This window comes from Pinus tabuliformis, chromosome 9 (assembly GCF_031772625.1).
Source record: "Pinus tabuliformis cultivar Carrire ecotype Pingquan chromosome 9, CPIR1, whole genome shotgun sequence".
Lineage (NCBI taxonomy): Eukaryota > Viridiplantae > Streptophyta > Pinopsida > Pinales > Pinaceae > Pinus > Pinus tabuliformis.
The window spans coordinates 1,910,524,133-1,910,545,731 of record NC_142307.1 but is presented as its reverse complement, the minus strand read 5'-3'; the positions used below and the strand labels follow the sequence as shown (position 1 = coordinate 1,910,545,731).

Genomic DNA, 21,599 nt, shown 5'->3' with positions numbered 1-21,599 from the left:
TGAAGCTAAGTACCAAGCATTGTGTGCAGCCACATGTGAAGCTATCTGGTTGAGAAGACTTCTCAACGATGCAGGAGAAGGACAGAAAGAATCAACTAGTATCAAAACTGACAACCAGAGTACCATCAAGCTTGCATACAATCCAATTTTTCATAAAAATACCAAGCATATTGACACCCAGTTTCATTTTGTTCGAGAAAAGATATAGTCAAAAGAAATATGTGTGGAGTATTGTAAAACTTATGATAACATAGCTGATATTTTTACCAAGCCTCTAGGGCGTGTAAAGTTTGAATTATTTAGAGGGATGCTAGGAGTTCAGGATAACCCTTTCTCCATTAAGGGGGGGAGTTAAAAATAATCAATCTTATTTTGTATTAATGGAGAAATAGTTACATAGTTGTAATGTATCTCCTTAGTTTAGGATTTGTTCCTAGAGTTTAGGAGTTTGTTTACAACTACCTAATTTCTAGTGATGTATTTAATATTGTAATATTCATTTGATGTAATGTAGATTGAATGGAGAGAGAGTCTCTTCTTTTGTTTGAGTGCAGTCTCCAGGTGCTGTACTCACCTGTGAGTTGCAACTCCTTCTTTTAATTCAAGTCTGATTTTTATCTCTCAATGCAAGAAAAAATTGGGAATATACATATTATAAAAATTAACATATTATTCTTTTTTTCAAAATTTTATAAAATTGAAATGAATCTTTCACTATACCTATGTTTACTTATTTCTAACATTAACCTTTTCTATCTACTTAAGATTATCTAAAACAATGAAAGACAAAATGCATCAAACTTATTAATATCACCAATTGGGAAAATATGTAACTAAAATCTAATAATATGAATAACAAAAACCCAAAGATGAAGTCCAATATCATCTCAAATACCAAGAAATCCATGTCAACCACTATCACTTTCAGATTCAAATTTATTCAACAATAAAAGTGTGTAGATTAACCTCTATAGTTGATAAAAAAATAATAAACAACTTAATTGAATTAACCGTAATTTGGATAATCACTTTCAACCAACTTGTAAATTTCTATCATCCAACTTATTAATTGCTATCATCCAATAAAATTATTAAAGTGAAAAAAATAGATTTAAATTTTTGCAATTTATTAAATATAAAATTTACCTTTCTCTATATTTTTTTTAATACTAAAATTACATTTTTTTAATACTAAAATTACATTTTCCTAGTGAGAAACTTGCTACTTTTACAATTTCATTTTTAAAATATAAATATCTCTAACATTTTTGAAGATATAAATTAGTGTTTTTCCAAATTTTCTAATATAGAATTTTTTATAAATTAAAAATTATAAAATTTTCTAACCTAAACCTTTTTGATAAACCAAAAATTATAAAGTAGACTTTGGTGAATGTCCCAGGTGAATGAATGTTTCCATGTTTATTTTCTGCACTCGCTGGTTTGAGCCTCGTTTCGTTTCTCATAATCACATAGGATGGTTCGTGGTCGAGCTCAATAAATGATCAGAGCTAGAGAAGTTTTTCAACATGAATTACTTTCATAAACCGATCAGAGCTGGAGAAGTCTGTCAACATGAATTATTTTCATAGACCAAATTTTCGGTATCCTATTAAAATTACCGTATTATAACCTGAATCGAATCGAATCGTATTAGCGAATTTTTGAATTTTTTTGGGACGACTACGGTTGAACTTGCGAATTTTTGAATTTTTTTGGTCGAGTACGGCTGAACTTGGCAACTACTGACCAAATAATAGGTCTTACAACCGGCTAACCTTACCAGTGCACTTATCCTTCCCATACTTATTCGAGTAGTCCATTTTATAACTAGAGACATCATGTGGTACTACATTGTATTTATGCGTGAATAACAGGTCTTATGAAAACCTTGGTGAATATATAATTATGATTTACTACTTGGATCTAAAATCATTTGGGTGTTCACTTCCCATTTGGGTGTTCACTCCCCACTACTGTTGAAATATAATTTCCACTGTCGCGTTATCTTCCAGAAAACCGCTAGAGTTTTCCCGCACCACTTTTCACCGAGCAGTGGTATTCTCTATGGGGCAGCGATAACAATCATCAGCTGACACTTGGTTGGGCAGTTTTTCCAAAACAGGTTTTTTCCCGGAGCATAAAGATCGATATGAAGAGGCCGTGCGATATTGATTGCAACTGTCCCATTGATAACAACGCTGACCACCATCGATTGAAACCAAAGTTGATGTACAGGCCTGCACCATGGAGTTGACGTGAAATAAAATTTTTGTTTGACCGCCGGTTTGCCAGTAAAGTATTTAATGAAATTTACTGCAGTCGTAATTTTAGGTAAAAGCCTTTAATTTTATTGTATTTTATTTTACGGGAGTATGGTCCAAGAGGTATGTAATATCATTTTTGTTTTGTTCATTGTAATGAGAAGGGAAGCACGCAGAAGCGCGACTGTAAGTGTTCGTTGGCTGAAAAAGGGAATACGCAACAGCATAAACATATTATGTTTTGTTGAATATGAAATGCATATGCACAGCAGCGCGTATGTATTGAAATGTTTTTTACACACAGCAGTGTAAAAAAATTTGTAGTTGAGAAAATTTGTAGTTGAGACAGAGTAATTTTCTGGAGAGAGACAGAGTAATTTTTTTTTTTTGGAACTGAAGTGTTCCTGTTGTAATCCCTCTATGAGAGGAAGAAGTTTGTAACAATATTTTTTATTTAATGAATACAAAGGTTTTGTTTATATGTGAGAAGAAGAAGTTCGTAACAATAGTTTTTATTTAATGAATACAAAGGTTTTGTTTATATGTGTGAACTCTGTTCTTCCCAGAAAACAATTTTAGTTGCCATTGTGTTAAAACAGAGCATTTTTCCTCTGTATATTTGTTTGAATTACCAAAAATTCCCAGCATGGTATCGGAGCTTGTTCAGACTCATTGAAGGTGTCAAAGAAGCTGAAAGAAAGATTACTTGTTGCAGCAGCTTCTCCAGCACAGTGAAGACTCAGTCAAGAAAAAATCCAAGGTATTTTTCAAGTCATTTTTTTTGTGTTATTGTTGAACACAGTCAATTATTTCAATACACAATCAAGTATTTTGAAGAGTACAAGAATGGTTGGAGCCAGCACTAGCATGGGTATCTGTAATACTTAGCACCGACAATTTAATGGGAAAAACAATGACTATTGGGCAATAACTATGAAAGCTTTGCTTGCTTCCCAAGACTTATGGGAACTTGTTGAGGATGGCTTTGAAGAACCAGCAGATGAAAATGAGTTTAATAATTTAACTCACGCAGAGAAAGATCTGTTGAAGAGCAATAAGAAGAAGGATTCTAAGCCCTCTACTTTTTGTATCAAGCAGTGCATGTGAGTGTGTTTCCAAGGATAGCAGCAGCCAAGAGATCCAAAGAAGCATGGCAAACTCTTAAGATAGCCTATCAAGGCATCGAGAAAGTGAAGACAACAAAACTACAGTTGCTGAGGAGAGATTTTGAGACTCTCTGCATGAAGGAGTCAGATAATATTGACTCATTCTTCACACATGTGATTGGTCTGGTCACACAGATAAGGTCTCATGGAGAGATTCTTGAAGAAAGGAGGATTGTGGAGAAACTATTGAGGATCCTACCCTCAAGGTTCGATGTGATTTTCACCACCATAGAAGAGACAAAATATCTCACAACTTCTCAGTTGATGAACTACATGCATCACTGATAACACATGAGCAAAGATTAAGTAGAAATGAAAACTCATCTATAGAGCATGCCTTCAAGACCCAGATGTTCTTTGTAAGAGGAAGAGGTCAAGGCAGAGGAAACAAGAGAGGAAGAGGTAGAAGCCAAAACAGAGGTGGAAGAAAGAGTCCAGCAAATGCTGAAGGAAGAGGCAGCAATCCAAATTAGAACCAAGGCCAAGGCAGCAGCCAACAAAGTGGACAACATCATGCTCAAGGACAAAAGTATGATAAATCCAATGTCCAATGTCACTATTGTTAAAAATATGGGCATTATGCGAATGAATGTAGGAAGAAGCAGCATGATATGAGTAATAGAACTAGTGCAAATTTCACTAGAGAAAATATCAGCCAAAATAATGTGTTTTTAGCCTGTAATATGGTTGAAGAAAAATTTGAAGATGTATGGTTTCTAGACTCCGGTTGCAGTAACCATATGACAGGAAACATAGCCATGTTTTCTATGTTAGATCAGAGTGTGAAGTCACAAGTCACACTAGGGACTGATAATAAAGTTTCTGTTATGGGAAAAGGAGAAGTAAATGTCTTAACAAAGAAAGGTGAAAAGAAAACCATAGCAGATGTTTATTATGTTCTTGGAATGAAATGTAACCTCTTAAGTATTGGACAGCTTGTTCAAAAGGGGTACAATGTTTTCTTTGTGAATGATGTATGCACCATCATGGATAGAGCATCCAACAAACAATGTATTGCTGAAGAGAAGATGACAAGGAATAAGATGTTCCCTCTCAGGATGAAAGCATATTTGAAAAATAAAGAAGTAATAGGAGCAGTGACTCAAGAGGCTTACCAAAGCGAACCAAAGGATGAAAATTGGTTGTGGCACTTGAAATTTGCACATCTCATCTTTAAAGGTCTTAACTTGTTGAATAGAAAGGGAATGGTAAGAGGATTACCATTGATAGAGAAACCAGAAAGGCTTTGTGAAGGTTGTATCGTGGGGAAACAACACAGAGAAATTTTTCCATCCAGGAAAAGCATAAGGGCAAAAGCACCCTTAGAGATTGTCCACTCAGATTTATGTAGACCGATGCAAACTCCATCACTTGCAGGCAGCCACTATATTCTAACATTCATTGATGATTTTACTAGAAAAACTTGGGTTTATTTCCCGAAGAACAAAAGTGAAGTGTTTGAAATATTTTGCAATTTCAAAGCACTTGTAGAAAACCAAAGTGGGTTGCATATCAAAGTTCTAAGAACTGATAGAGGAGGTGAGTATATCTCCAAAGAATTTCTACGTTTTTGTAGGGAAAATGGAATTCATAAGTAGTTTACCACTAGGTACACTCCGCAACAAAATGGAGTTGCTGAAAGGAAGAATAGGATAATCATGGATATGGCGAGGAGTATGTTAAATGCAAAGCATTTGCCAAATGATTATTGGGCTGAATCTGTACACTGTGCAGCGTACATTTTGAATAGATGCCCTACAAAAGAAGTCATGAACAGAGTTTTGGAAAAAGCATGGAGTGGGACGAAGCAAGGAGTCACCCACATGAAATTTTTTGGATGTGTGGCTTATGCACACGTTCCAGATCAGCTAAGGAAGAAGTTGGACAGCAAAGGGGAGAAATGTATTTTCATTGGATACAGTGAGGAATCCAAAGCTTACAGGTTGTATAACCCATCCACCAAGAAGCTTATTGTGAGTAGAGATGTTCAGTTCATTGAGGAAGAAGCTTGGGATGGAAGCATAGAGAAAACAATGAATGTTAAAAACTCTTTCTCTCATGATGAAAATTTGAGGAGATGGTTGAAATACATCCCAAAACAGCAGCACCAACACAAGGGCAGCGAGGGACACCCTTGAGGAGAAATTAAAGTGCTTCTCCAAGCACATCACAAGGAGGAAATTCAAGTGCTTCTTCAAGCACTTGTACACCAAATGAAAGAGGTAAGAAGTTCAGAAATTTAAGTGACATTTACGAACAAGAGGCAGCAAATGAAGGTATGAACTCTTTGTTTGCCTTATATTGTCATGCTGATGACCCTGTTCATTTCGAAGAAGCAATTAAGGATAGGAAATGGATAAAAGCCATCAATGGGAGAAAGGAATTGAAGTCCCTTGAAGATCTGTTTAAAGAGAATGGAGTTCGATATGTAACTCTTGCCAAGATGACCGAGATAGGCTTCACTGCCAACACCCTTGTCAATATGACAGAGGAAGAGATTGAAGATTTGGTGAAGACCCTGGTAGAACTCTATCATATGGATCTTTTTATAGGGGAGAGATATGGAATTAAATTTACCATAAGAGCAGAGAAGAAAATGTTGCAGGATAGCTTGGAGATGTAAAGATTGGAAATCTTGTCTGAGGGAGAGAAAAAGAGGATATTACATGATAATTAGAATACTTTTACAGCTGCTATGGCATCCGAAGGAACATCTAAGGAACTGAGAGCAAATGATCCATTGATTTTCCCAGAAAGCACAAGTGCAAATCATGCGCCAATGAATATAGCCAGTTGCAAAGACAATACTCTTATTCTCTAGAACAGTAACCAGGCACAGTTTTGTGGCTCGAGATTGATTGGAGTGCCTGAGCACAGCGGTGAGAGCAATGACAGGAAAGCTGATACGAATAGGTAGAAAAGTTTTGAATTTTTGAGGAAATGTCTGGGTATGACTGATAACCCAGCAATTGAAATTAAAGGGGAGTGTTGAAATATAATTTCCACTGCCGCGTTATTTTCCAGAAAATCGCCAGTCTTTTCCCGCTCCACTTTTCACCGAGCAGTGGTATTCTCCGGAGGACATCGATAATAATCATCAGCTGACATGTGGTTGGGCAGTTTTTCCAAAACAGGTTTTTCCTCGGAGCATAAAGATCGGTATGAAGAGGCCGTGCGATATTGATTGCAACTGTCCGATTGATAACAAGGCTGACCACCGTCGATTGAAACTAAAGTTGATGTACAGGCCTGCAACATGGAGTTCACATCAAGTAAAATTTTTGATTGATCGCCGTTTTGCCAGTAAAGTATTTAATGAAATTTACTGCAATCGTAATTGTAGGTAAAAGCCTTTAATTTTATTGTATTTTATTTTACGGGAGTATGGTCCAAGAGGTATGTAATATCATTTTTGTTTTGTTCATTGTAATGAGAAGGGAAGCACGCAGAAGCACGAGTAAGTGTTTGTTGGCTGAAAAAGGGAATACCCAACACCGTAAACATATTATGTTTGGTTGAATATGAAATTCATATGCACAGCAGCGCATATATATTGAAATTTTTTTTACACATAGCAGTGCAAAAAGATTTGCAGTTGAGACAAAGTAATTTTCTGGAGAGAGACAGAGTAATTTTTTTTTTTTGTGGAACTGAAGCGTCCCTGTTGTAATCCCTCTGTGAGAGGAAGAAGTTTGTAACAATATTTTTTATTTAATGAATACAAAGGTTTTGTTTATATGTGTGAACTCTGTTCTTCCTAGAAAACAATTTTAGTTTCAGCTGTGTTAAAACAGAGCATTTTTCCTCTGTATATTTGTTTGGAATTACTAGAAATTCCCAACAACTACAGGTCTTTATCACAAGTGGACTCCTTCACCAGAGCTCAACACCTTTGATTTCATCTCAATTTTCTCATATTGTAACAATGCAACTTCTCTCTTGCTATATCTCCAACCCATGTTGATCCATACCTTGATCTTGTCTTCCAACGCCATTTGCATTATCTAGATCCACACATTGTCCCATAAATCCATCGTAACTACCCAGAAACCACTTTCTTCAACTCTTGCTTTCTTAGCTGCAACATCTTCAAAACCTGAAGGGCTCTTTTTAACTTACAAAAAACACAACCTTCTTTATGTACCGCTTTGATGACAAATAACAAGTTTAGCTTTAAAAAAACACAACCTTCATGATGTACCACTTTGATGGCAAATAACAAGTTTAGCTTATAAAAAACACAACCTTCTTGGTAGCAGATAACAAGTTCTCAAGAAAGCATTCACTTTAACATGTCACCTACTATTATTACCACAAGATCAAACAAATCCACACAATTTCTCTTGCCATAGCTTTGATATAAATTGTTAGAAAGTAAAACAATAATGTGAATGAAATAATCAAGTATAAGATAAAAACATAAATATAAACCTGATATTTTTAAATTAAAAATTTTTGTGAGAAACTTAATTAAAAATAATAAATATACATTCTTAATCTGAAAACAAATTTACACTAAAAAATTTATTCCTTTAAATAAAGCACATTACAAAAAAAAATACAATGAAAAACAATAAATTCATCTATCATGGATTATCAAAACCTGTTAAATTTACCTGGTAGTACTGCCGTAACAAATGATACTTATGGTGTGGTAAAAATAGCAAGTCATGCTAGGAAATATCTATGGAAAAACTTTGTTGTAACATTCGATATTTTTTTGATGTCTCGGTTACTCGAGCTATAAGTAGTATAAGTAGTATCCGTCTTGGTTACTCAGCCATAGAAATTCTTCCGAACACGCAAAAGTTGCGTAGTTTGTGCGACCTGCCCAAATTTTTTGACTCTTATCCAAATCACAATTCAACGCCAAAATCGTATGCTATGACGCCACGAGTCTGTGGCTCAACTTCAAACATGGAAGGGCTTAACTGCCCTCCGAATCTTCGCTTAGAAACTTACAAAACTCAAATATTTCATTAGCTTATGATTATAGTGATACCATCCTGCGCAAAATCTTATCAAACAATATTTTTGAACGCCGCTTTATTAATATAGTGTTTACCATTCTGTGGAAAATCCCATGGAATAAAATTCTTGCACGCCGATCTATTTGTAGGTAAAGTTAGGCCAGTAGTTGGTCCAATTTCACAAGTTCCCTACATCCCGTATTTGTCGACCCGAGGGACCAAAAGACAACAACATTAATTATACGCATCATTCATGCTCCCTTCTTTCCTCCTTTTGCTTAGCTTCTAATAACTTTATCTCGTTGAAATCTTGACTCTGGATTTGTGCAATTCTACTGAATCAACCTTGAAGCTACCCCTACCAATATTCTAATTCTAAGCTAAGCGACTCTCCCCGCCATGCCTGCTGAATTCACGAATTAGAGACCTATAAATATCACCCCTTCCACACAAATCCAAACCAGTATCTGTGGGTTGTTTCTCTTCATCTTGGAGCGGCGCGAGCACTGTTGGTCTTGTTTAATGAATTTCTGTGTTGAGATAAATGCTCATCATTGAGTGCAGCATTGACCCTTTGAACCGAACAACAATTCTATGGGTCGATGCTGCACTCAACGATAAGCTTTCATTAATGGCGACACAAGTTAACCAGAGGAAAATAAATACAGTTTCGTTTCGAGGATTTCGGAAGCTGTTGAACAGAAATCCATGGCAAGGTAAGGCAGGGTTATTATATTTTATTTTGGCCTACTCGATGAAGTAGTTTTTTGGGCGATATAATTTTAATTAAGAATGTGTTTTTTTTGTTAGATAGAATATATTTTAGAATGTTTAAATGAATGTGTTTTTTTTGTTAGATAGAATATATTTTAGAATGTTTAAATGGATTGGGCTTCTTGAAAACCCTTAAAGCACTAAAAATAAAGTTAACTTAAATTTTAAAAAATTTTAATCAAATTTTAGTTAAAACTAAACAGAAAAATTGTCATCACCAAAAATATTACGCCTATAAATTAAGTACACCTTTTATTTTTTAGATGGGTTGGGGTTGGGTCACTTCTATACAATATCTACTATTTTTTCAGGGTTTTCTTCTGAAAGAAGGGTAATGCAAATTCTGCATTTATTTTCCCTGGGTCGACCTAAGGGAGGGCACAACTAGTTAGATGAGTTGTTCGCATTTACAAGGGTTTTTTTTCCCATTTTGAGGACGGTTATTTTTCCATTTTTGCGGGTTCTTTCCAAGGTCTGTAACACCTCCTTGTTTTTGCAGGTGGCTGGTTTTCTAACACTTCCTCCTTGTTTTTGCAGCTGGCTGCTTTCTTAACACCTCGTCAGCTGTGGAGTGTCTTTCTTTAAGCAGTAAGGCGAGTATTAGTTTTCTCGCCGGTTTCCTTGCATGCCATGAAGGCTGATTTTATCATTTACAGAATGTTATGGCCAAACCAGGGCAATTTTAGGGTTGTTTTAGTTATAGTTTCATACGCAGTTTGATCCCAATACCTCTATGAGTGGTTCGTTTCTGTATGGCGAAATTGTTTGAGCACCGAGTTCAACGGATAGGATTCAATAATGTGGAACGAGAACAAGGAGTTTCAGAAGCTGTTCAAAGTATACCTCTTGTGATCTGTAGCACTAAATAATACGTTAATAACATTTTTAATTTCTATTGTGGACGAAGGTTCCAGTTCTCTTACCGTTGTTATGGGACACGTGGAGGAATCGGTTTGTTCATGGAGAATGTCATGTTTGGGTTGCATTTTTGTACCTATATATCTGAGTGGATTATAGAACGTCTTCTTCTTATCTTTAGGATTGTATGGGTTAAAGTCTATTTTTTAATATCAAATAATATTTTTGTTTTGGTAAGGGTTTAAATGATTATATTTATAGTTATTATTATTATTATTATTTAATTATTCTGGTTATTTTCAAGCCAATAATAAATTGGTGTATAAGATTTTTTGTTTGTGGGATAAAGGACCTACAAATTGGTGTATGAGACCTCTTGTTTGTGGAATAAGGAACTTACAAAAGGTGTATGAAACCCCTTGTTTGTGAGACAAGAGAACTACCTCGGAAAGCATACATACTCAATGATTTGATTGAAGTCTACAAAAGCACAAAAATTCTATCTCTCTAGTTTTGAACTCTACCTCCCTTGGCCTTGAACTTGTGACTTCTTAAGAAGAAACACATGCTCTTAACCATTAGACCCACTCAAACTATACAATATATATCCATATCCAAAAAAATGTATAAGACTTAGATTGGAAATAAAACCCGGTCTACAAAAATACTTCATTCACTTCAATACACTAAACCAAAAAATACCTTTATTGAATGAAATTAAATAAAGATAAATCTAGCCTAATCAAATCCAAGAGGTGTGAGGGTAAGTGATCCCCTACTTGGCATATTATTGGATTTGAAAATATTTTGAAATTTGCTTTTAATAATAATTGAAAATGGTGAAGTTAATACTATTTTGGAATTGAAAATCTGATTAAGATCAACAACGCCTAAGCGTCGTAGCGCGATAATTTATCCCGATTAAGATGAATTCATCTAGAGTAACATCTTACATGGAGACAATGATCTTTGCAAGCCGAACAACTGAATCAACATTTTTTTATTTATTAGCCGTACAAATGAAATAACAAAATTTATTGTAAAAATGATTAATTATTATAGTATTATTTATATAAATGATTAATTATTATAATATTATTTATGTATTGTTTAATTTAAGTGAAGTTTAATTTTCGCAAATCTCTTGTGGAAGGTTGATGTTGGATATAACATCGGTGACAACAAATTTATACTTTGGATAGATCCTTGTTTCAGGTAATAATAAAAGTAAATAAAACTTTATTTGAATTTAATTTCTTTTTAATTTCTTTTTTTTTAAATAATAGGTTTATAATATGTTTTTAATGAATTTGAATGAATTTATTATTAATAAAAGTGTTATTTTTTATTTACCATGTGAAGTAAGAATGAATATATATGTGTGTGTGTGTGAAAGAGAGATTTTTTTTCTTTAAAGAGGTTAAATAGACATGTTTCCAAAATGCCTAAATAGAATAACAACCAAGTAAAACAAATAAAACAATAATAAGCCAACATAGTATAGCTAAAAGATAGGTTCCTAAATATAACAATAAAAGAGTACAATATTGAATGGAATAACATTATGTAAGAAATAAAAGACTTCTAAAGTAACTGAGTAATAGTTATAATTTGCAGTCATCAAAATTGGACATTGAATAAGAAAACCTTTCAGTTATTCATCGTTTTTTATTTTGTTTATAGTGCTAAGGATATCCTCTTGCAAGAGATTGAGGAAAATTCCCTTGAACTAAATTAGCTCTAGTGCTTTTTGAGAATTTCATTGGATGGAGGAGTGAGGGTTCTGTCCAAATGGGAAAGGGATTTCTATGACTAGTTCATGAGAAGGCTTTTGAAAATCAAACCTTGAGTGAAAAAGGAAATGAGCAGACCACATCATGTTCAGGGTGTTCTAAAAGAGTATGGTTACCTCTAGTGTTCATGGGATCTTCCATGAGAAATTCAAAGATGGAGGGATCTTCATCTTTCTTACCTTTGATTTCATCCCATGCATCATCATTCAATATAACCAACTTAGAGAAGGAACCATTAAATTAAGAGTAGGTACTGTTGACTGTCAAAATTGATTGCATCAAAATTTGGGAATCCACTCGCTTGGATTCCAAATCAAATTTTTTTCATTGAAATTGGTGGTTATGACTAGTATTATGGGTCTTTTCACCCGTTAGAACTACTTGTGTGTGGGAGTGAAATGGATGGAAATGATAATTGATAAACTAATGAGATGATTGATTATAAAATCAAACTGATCTAATCTAATTACTTTTACACGGGTATATTAAGTTATGTGCTAGAAAAGTAACGTCGTTTCATGACAATGAAGGATCCCACGAATTAACGTTAATAAAATCGATAAAAGAAATTATTTGATTAAATAAATAAGCAAATCAATTATACTCTCATAACATATAAGCAACAATATTGTTATTCACAGTATGATATAAAATTCAATCCACACACATCAAAAGTGATAATGATAAAATCAATGAAAACACATACACGAATAATATCTAAATACTTCAAAAAATTCCATTAAAAATAAAATGCATATAGAGCAAATAAAAGTACATGTATGGTTGGCAATCTATGCATGTTGGAATTGATATTGGTTCAAATTATAATAAAGAAAACTTGAGTACAAAAGTGCAACAAAAGTCTTGCTTTTTCCAATATTCAGAACCCTTTGCAATGAGTTTGAAGAGGCATTTACATAGTTCTTTACAATAAAGACTGGAATTTCTCTTCCTAAAAATGCTCAACTAAATCATAACAAAATTAACATGAAAAGAAAATGGTTGTAACTCACCCACCCACTCTTCGTGTATTTTCAAGTTACTTTCAAAACTCACCCACTATGTTATGACTTGAAATAATATCTCCCTTGCCTCTGTTTTCATAAGTGTATCATGTAAGATTGGATAATTTTGTGTAAAATGTTGAATCATTGTTCCATGCTCAGTGGCCCTCCCTCTCAATTCAATCAACCATAATCATTAAGTCCTATTTTATCTTTCCATATCTGGGCTCTATTGGATGTCCATAAACATTATTGTTTACACAATTTCACTTTATTTCAAGTGAGGGATCCCCCTGTTAGGTTGTGTTATATTATTTGCATGACTAGCCCCAGTAGTCAAACTAGGCGTTAGAGGGGCCTTCGTTGCGCCGATGCGCAGCAAGGGGGAGGTCACAAGGGGTTTGATGGGGGGTGGTAGCCCCCCTCTACGAGGTCCAAAGCAGCACCCTGGGAATTTTTTTTTTGGACCCTATATTAGGTGGGGGAACCTACCTATGGTTTTGTGCATGGTTTTTGCACATGGTTTTGGGTGCGATGGTTTTCGGTCCATGGTATTGTGTAGATCCAGTTAAGGGAACTACGATTATGTTCTAATCCAGGGTTAATAGATTGGGTTTTATGGATGCTTCAACATATATACATATGTATTGTAACATTGAAAGGAACATAATGAAAAATCAATCTACTAGTCACAGTTTTGGGATCTAGGGGAAAATCTTTGTGTATATTTGTTTTATGCGTTATGCTCACACCATTCTTTATTTTTATTTTTTTTAGAATTTGTATGCAAGTAATTTCTATATGGGGTTAAAACCTGCATTTGGTATCGAAGTTGTTTTGGCTTCAAGGGGGCACCTTTGTTGTTGAATTGTTTTGCTCAGGCCTGTGGTAGACCCTGTTCAATGGGAGATCTATGGGATCGATTCTAGTGGTGAAAGAAGATGGCAAGCAGTGGAAATACAGAGATCAATAAATTTAGTGATTAGGGTTATGAGTTGTGGAAACTCATGATGGAGGATCTGTTGGTGGATAAAGATCAGTGGATCGTAGTAGAACCAAGTACTAAACCAATGGGAGTGTCCGATGATGAATGGAAGAATTTGGATCGGAAGGTAAAGAGCATAATACAATTATGTGTCTCAGATTCAGTATTACTGAAGGTATCAGGGGAAGCTACAGCGAAGGCTTTCTGGGACAAGTTAGGGACTTTGTACCAATCTAAGTCTCTGGTGAATAAACTGTTCCTACAGAAAAACATGTATAACCTGAGGATGAAAGATGGAGACTCGGTGATAGAGCATTTGAACGCATTTAATACTGTGGTAAGTCAGTTATTGTCTGTTGATATTAAAATTTGAGATGAAGATAAGTGCATTAGTTTGTTGTGTTATCTACCAGATTCGCGGGATAACCCTGTTATTGCAATAGGTAGCAATGCAACTGCCTTGCAGTTTGATGAAATAGTCTCATCCTTTGCTGACAGAGGAGATGAGATGGAAAAATATGGAGAGCCATAATGGTGATGCCTTGTCAATACGAGGATTATCCCAGAACAAAAACAGAAATAAGTCCTTGAGTGGGAGATCTAGATCTAGAGGGAGATCCAAATCTCCAGGAAAATTTGTAAAGGTGCGCTGGAAATGCGGAAAGGAAAGGCACTAAAAAAGGGACTGTAAATCTAAATCTCTTGACAAAGGAAAGGGATCTAACGATGATCCTTTTGTAGAGGCAAAAACCACCTTAGATGAAGGTGGGGATGTGTACTTGGCTTCTTCTTCAAGTACACATGTAGATCATGAGGCATGGTTGATTGTCTCAGGTGCATCCTTTCACTTCACTCCCCATAGAGAGTGGTTATGCGAGTACAAGAAATACGATGGTGGTGATGTCTTCTTAGGGGATGATAGGAAGGCTAGAATCATTAGTCACGAAAAATTAAAGTTGAAGTTGCAAGGTGGAGGGATTAGAACAATTCCGGGTGTTCTACATATTCCTGCATTGGCCAGAAATCTGATTTTTGTAACCAAGCTGGATGATGCAAGTATAAAAATAGTGTTCGAGAAATATACCTACAAAATGGTTCATGGAGCATTGGTATTGATGCAAGGAGTTCAAATTGGAACTCTAAACCAAGCTGCATGATGCAAGTATAAAAATAGTGTTCGAGAAATATACCTACAAGATGGTTCAGGGAGCACTGGTATTGATGCGAGGAGTTCAGATTGGAACTCTGAACAAGCTGTAAAGTAACATTGTTATTTATGGGTGCAACAGTTCTGTGGTTCTTGAAAGTGGAGCAGAAAATCTAGTGGTCTCTAGAGAAAAGACCATGATATGGCATCAAGGGCTTGGACATATTGGAGAGAAGGGCCTCTGAATACTTCATGGTAAAGGTATGGTAGAAGGTATGACTAGTAGCTCTCTAGATTTTGATTTCTATGAAAATTGTGTATATGGGAAGCAGAATCGGGTGAGTTTCCCCTTTGGTGGTAAGAGGGCAAAACAGATATTAGAGCTTTTGCATAGTGATGTGTTTGGACCTGTGAAAGTTCCATCACTAGGTAAGTTTGTGTATCATATATCATTTATAGATGACTTATTAAGGAATACATGGATATATTTCCTCAGGAAGAAATCTGAAGTCTTTGACATGTTTAAAGAATTTAAGGCTCTGGTGGAAAACCAGACAGAGAAGAAGATAAAGGTGTTGAGGATAGATAACAGTGGAGAATTTTGCAAGAAGGAATTTGAAGAGTTATGTAAGAAGTGTGGTATAGCACGACAGAAGACTACTCCATACACACCTTAGCAAAATGGAGTTGCAGAAAGAATGAACAAGACATTAATGCAAAGGGCAAGAAACATGCTCAGTGGTGCCCAGTTAGGACAATAATTCTGGGCAGAGGCGGTGCAGAGTGCATGTTACCTGGTCAATAGATCACCTTCATCAATGTTGGAGGATAAGACTCCACAAGAGGTATGGATTGGTAAGAAACCTTCTCTTTCACATCTGAGGGTATTTGGATGTGATGCATATGTACATGTTCCAAAAGAGAAAAGAATAAAGTTGGATAGTAAATCTAAAAAGTGCATCTTTATTGGGTATCAGGATGGTTTAGAGGGTTATAAGCTTTGGAACGCAGTAACAAGGAAGGTTTTGTACAGTCGAGATGTGGTGTTTAGAGAGGTGAAAGATGTTATTAAACATGAATTCCAACCAAAGGAACTTGAGAGGATAGAGTTTGAGCTTAAGGAGGAAGAATCAAACTCTATAGTAGAAGAGGAATCAGAAGATGAGGAGCCACAAACTCTAGTCGTGAGAAGACCAGCTCGAGAAAGAAGGTAGTCAGAAAGGTATAGTCCATTTGATTTCTGTTTAAATGTTTCTTTATCTATTACTGATGGATAATCCCAGAACTATGAAGGAAGCAATAGATTCAGAGGATGGAAAACTTTGGAAAGAGGCCATGGTTAATGAAATTCCATCTTCGCACAAAAATGAGGCTTGTGATCTAGTGGAGCCGCTAGCTAGAAGGAAACCCATTGGAAGCAAATGGGTGTTCAAGAAGAATATGAATTCAAAAGGAAAGGTGGAGAAATAAAAAGCTGGGTTGGTAGAAAAACGTTATTCTCAGGTGCAGGGAATTGATTTTGGTGATATTTTTTCTCCTGTTTCCAAGGTAACTTCTTTTAGATTACTTTTATCTGTTGTTTTTACTTTTGATTTTGAGATAGAATAGATGGATGTGAAGATAACATTTCTTCATGGGTATCTGTAAGAAGAGATGTACATGAAGCAACCTGAAGGCTTTGCAGTGAAGGGTAGGAAATAACTGGTATGCAAGTTAAAAGAGTCTTTGTATGGGTTAAAACAGTCACCAAGGATGTGGTATCAGAATTTGATACATTTATACGGGGACTTGGTTTCACCAGAAGCAAACAAGATCACTGTGTGTATTTTAAATTAATTGGTGACCATGTTTTTTATCTGGTCTTATATGTGGATGATATGTTGCTGGTTGGAAATGACAAAGAAATTATCCAGAATTTGAAGGCCCAATTTTCCTCCAAATTCGTCATGAAAGATCCTGGTGCTGCAAACTATATTTTGGGCATGGAAATTAAAAGAGATTGGGAAAAGAGGAAGCTCTGGTTAAACCAGAGGAAGTATGTCGAGACAATACTGCAGAGGTTTAATATGCACAATAGTAAATCGATGAAGGTTCCTATTCCTGTAGGTGTAAAGTTATCTGCTAAACAATGTCCCAAGACACAAGAAGAGGAAGATGACATGTCTCGTGTTCCATATGCAAGTGTAGTCATAAGCCTGATGTATGTGATGGTCTGTACTATACCAGACATTGCACATGCAGTGGGAGTATTGAGTAGGTTTATCTCAAAACCAAGGAAAGAGAAATGGACAACAATGAAGCGGGTTTTCAGATATTTGCATGGCATTAGCAATTATGGTTTGTGCTACTAAGGAAGACCAAAATTGTACAGAGTTTTGGATATTCTTGGCTTTGTTGATGCAGACTGGGCTGGAGATATGGATCAAAGAAGATCTACAAGTGGGTATGTGTTTAAGCTATTTGGAGGTGCAGTCAGTTGGATGAGTAAGAAATAATATGTAGTGGCAATAACAACTACAGAGGCAAAATACATGGCAGTCAATCATGCAAGCAAGAAAGTAGTTTGGTTGCAGAGATTGTCTTCAAGTATGGGGTTCATACAAGGAGCTATAAGGATAGACTATGACAGCCAAAGTGCAATTTTGTTGGAAAATAACCCTGCTTCCCATTCAAAGACAAAGCACATTGATGTTCAGTATCACTTTGTGGGGGATATGATAGAAGATAAAAAGTTGTTACTGGTAAAGTTGGACACTTTGAACAATACTGCAGATGCAATGACAAAATCTATGAGCTTTGAGAAGTTCTCTTGGTGTAGAGAAACAATGGGCGTTGCAGGGTTGGATAAATAACTAAGCTCTCGTGTGGCTCCATGTGGAAAGAAAACAACAAGTGGGAGATTGTTGGGTTGTGTTATATTCTTTCCACGACTAGCCCCAATAGTCAAACTAGGGGGTTAGAGGGGAGGCAGAGTCCCCCCTTTGTTGCATTGATGCACAACGAGGGGGTCACTAGGGGGGCGGCAACCCCCCCTATATAGGGGATTTGAGGGGGATGGTAGCCCCCTCTATGAGGTTCGGGGCAGCGCCCCAGGGAAATTTTTTTTGGACACTATATTAGGTGGGCAAACCCACCTATGGTTTTGTGCATGGTTTTTGCACATGGTTTTGGGCACGATAGTTTTTGATCCATGGTATTTTGTAGATCCGGTCAAGGGAACTATGGTTATGTTCTAATCCAGGGTTAATGGATTGGGGTTTACGAATGCTTCGGCATGTATATATATGTTTTGTATCATTGAAAGGAACATAATGAAAAATCAATCTGGTAGTCCCGGTTTTGGGATCCAGGGGAAAATCTCTGTGTATATTTGTTTTATGTGTTATGCTCTTGCCATTGTTTATTTTCTATTTTTTAGAATTCGTATGTAGGTAATTTCTGTACGGGTTAAAACCTACACCCCCTCTGGTTGGAAAAGGCTAGTTTTCTAGCCAAAAGTGGTTTGCGGTTACCCTTGTAAACCGTTTCTCATCCTAGACATTCAATTATAGGGTGCTAACAGAACATATACCTTCCGTCCTTGTGGATTTCTAGGGAATCTTAAGGAAAACCATGTCTCCTTGTTCAAAATCGGATATATACTATTCTTAAGATTGAGGAAGAAAGGATCAAAGAAAAAAAAATCCATACACCACAACTGAATAAAGCATTGGTTTGATAATAAGTCCATAGGGAGCAAATATTTTAGTGTGGGTGACCTAGTATTGACGTGGGACAAGGCCCATGAAGAGAAAGGAAATCACACCAAATTTCAAGCTCTGTGGAATGGACCATATACCATCATTAAGAATCTTGGCCACCATTCTTACAGGTTGAAATCCTTAGATGGGAGAACTAATCCTCTTCCTATCAATGGTCAAGATCTTAAGCACACCTTTCAGTAGTAGCCCAAGTTTGCTTTCTTTCCTGTGTACATTTTTATTTCATGCTTTTGTGTTGCTTTGTTCCTCTCAAGTCTTGCTTCTTTTCCCTTTGTCTTGGTTAGTGTACATAATTAAGACCTTGTGTGAGAGTGTATGTATGGCTTGAAAAAACTATGTGGTGAAATGAAATGGGATTGTGACACTCACAATGCTTGGCTATCTGTTAGTTCTTCTTCCTTGTTTGAGACAATGTCTTAAGTCAAGTAATGTCTAGACGGAAAATATGATACATTCAAGAGGAAACCTTTTAGTGGAACCATGATACCCGTATATATTCTGACATCGTGATTCCTTAACTTGGTATTTAATTTTCTTGGTATTATACATGCTAAGCCAATCAAGTAGAGAAGGGAAAGGGGGAAATCAATAGCAAGCAAACCAATATCACAGATATATATAACCTTCTCTAAAGGAATAACCTCTTTTTCTCTAGAAAATTTGGGATCCCTCTTCTTCCCCTATGAAAAATTAGTTCCTAAGAACAGTTCTTTAAATAAAGTATATAAGTAAAAAAGTAAGATAAAGGCTTCCTGTGCAGAGAGGTGAAGAAAGTAACTTCATATGGGTACTCCTCAGGCTCACTACCAGCGAATCAATGATTATGTTCATGTAGTGACTCTGTTGAGGTACTATCAAGGCCTAGTGGTAGTGAAGCAACACGAGAGATGAAAACGAAGACTTTGATTACCTTTCACTCACCATTACATATTACCCTTCTCCTAGATCGAATCAAATATGAAATGACAAGTTTTGTTCGTGTGTTAAACATATGAACGAAAGGTGGGTACTACATCTATAACTAGGTCAAGTAGGAAATCATAAATAATCTACTTGATTGATAAATAATTCATGAAGGACAAACTCTTTAATGAAATTTACCCCAGATAAAGAAGCTAAAGTTTACCCAGTGTGTCGCCAAGTGTTGTCGTTGCTACAACACCCTCCAAAATTTTGCTATATTTGAATTTTGGAGCCTATGTTCTATAATGTGAAGTGTCAATTTTGGTCTTCAAGTGTTGTTTTATGTTTTTACACATGTCCATGTCCCTTCCTAAGTTTCATAAAATTATAAAGAGTAGAAATAACACACTTCGGAGTCATAGTACACTTCCTAGTCACAAAATGATACTTGTTGTCACAAATATGCATACTTTGTTTGTTGCACTTGGAGATAGTCTTTGAACTAGAATTTTGATTTATATTTCTTAGTGATGGATACTTCCTAAGTTTCTTTCATTACTTGTGATGTGTCATGCTTGATTATACCCCTAACTCATTGTGTTTCTCTATGTTTCACCTTTCAAGACTTAGATATTTTTCTAACGTTACACCTTTCCCAGTGGGTTAGGAAGACCGAACTGTGCACTTCTAAGTCCTATTGGAGATCCTACTTGTTATCTATAACCGTGACCTGCGTCATTGTGAGTCCTCTCTATCTCTCTCTCTTCTACTCACTACATAATTCTAAGTAGCAAAGCCTCCTCCTTACTACTTGTCCTCCCTCATTGTGCCAGTCTTTCCTTTTCCCCCTAGTGTGGTACACTACACACTTCCAATGGGAAGCGATGCCTCTCCTTGTGCCTTCGTACAATGACCTACGCCTTCCTTGTCACCTTGTCCTTCCTCCCTAGTGCATTTCGCAACTTTAGTGGACAATCCTACTGCCTTGTCTCTTGCAAGTGTGACCTGTGCCCATCTTTCCTCCTCCTCGTTTAGATCTGCACATGGAGTAGCCTCAGTGCGCAGTGAATCCATCTTCTATCTCCTTCAAGTGCGCTCTACACCTAGAAGGCCTCTACCTCTCTCCTTTCTGCACTATTGATCCAAAGTCAGAAAATTTGCATGAAACATGATAAAATAGGAGATTTTTGAGCCAATCTTTGCTTTCCATGAGTGATTTATACTTGTAGGTGTTCAATAAAGCATGGAAAATATATATGAGGATATTTGTCAAGAAATGCTTCCCATAGAAACATATGAAAGACAAAAGGCACAAAGGCAACTTGTTGCGACATTTGAAGGAATGATGGATCCAAATGATCAAAGTGACTCATAAAGTCTCCATGAGTTCTCAAGACCCTTCGAAGGGTAGAAGGCAACGACAATGCAAGATATGTTATAAGTATTGAATACATAGAGGTAAGGTCATCACTTCTCAAAGAAATCTATGTTACAAATCACTATGCGACCAAGTCATCAATGTCTATGACTTGTCATGTTGTCGTCACATGATGACGTAGAAAATGATGATGTAATTTGGGAAAATTTGTAAATGTAAATATGTGCAAGTCCAAGAGTCATATTTGGACAAAAGAGTCATTAGGAAAATTCCAAAGGTCTCATGGAAGTCAAAAAGTCACATTAGAAGTCTAAGGGTCATGACGGTAGTCTAAGAGTCATGAGGAATATAAAAGGTCATTCCTCCTATTATAAAAGAAGCCTCATTACTCAAGCAAGGGACTTTTCACCTTAGCTTCTCCAACCAAAAATTAGAGAGATATTGTTCTTTTGGAGAGAAAGTAGTGGCGTAATGCTCCATTATTGGAGCTAGTGGTGTCTCATTATATCAATGTATCTTGGAATCTTCACTTAATAGTTGAAGCTCATTGAGCCAACACACTTTCCTGCATGATTGCGAATATAATAAGATGATTC

The 21,599-nt window shown here is 36.0% G+C and overlaps 1 pseudogene; it reads left to right on the top strand.

The window, feature by feature from the left end:
- Positions 1–5,708: 5,708 nt before the first annotated feature.
- LOC149156571 (floricaula/leafy-like protein FL1 pseudogene) lies at positions 5,709–6,347 on the top strand (annotated as a pseudogene).
- The last annotated feature ends 15,252 nt before the right edge of the window (positions 6,348–21,599 follow it).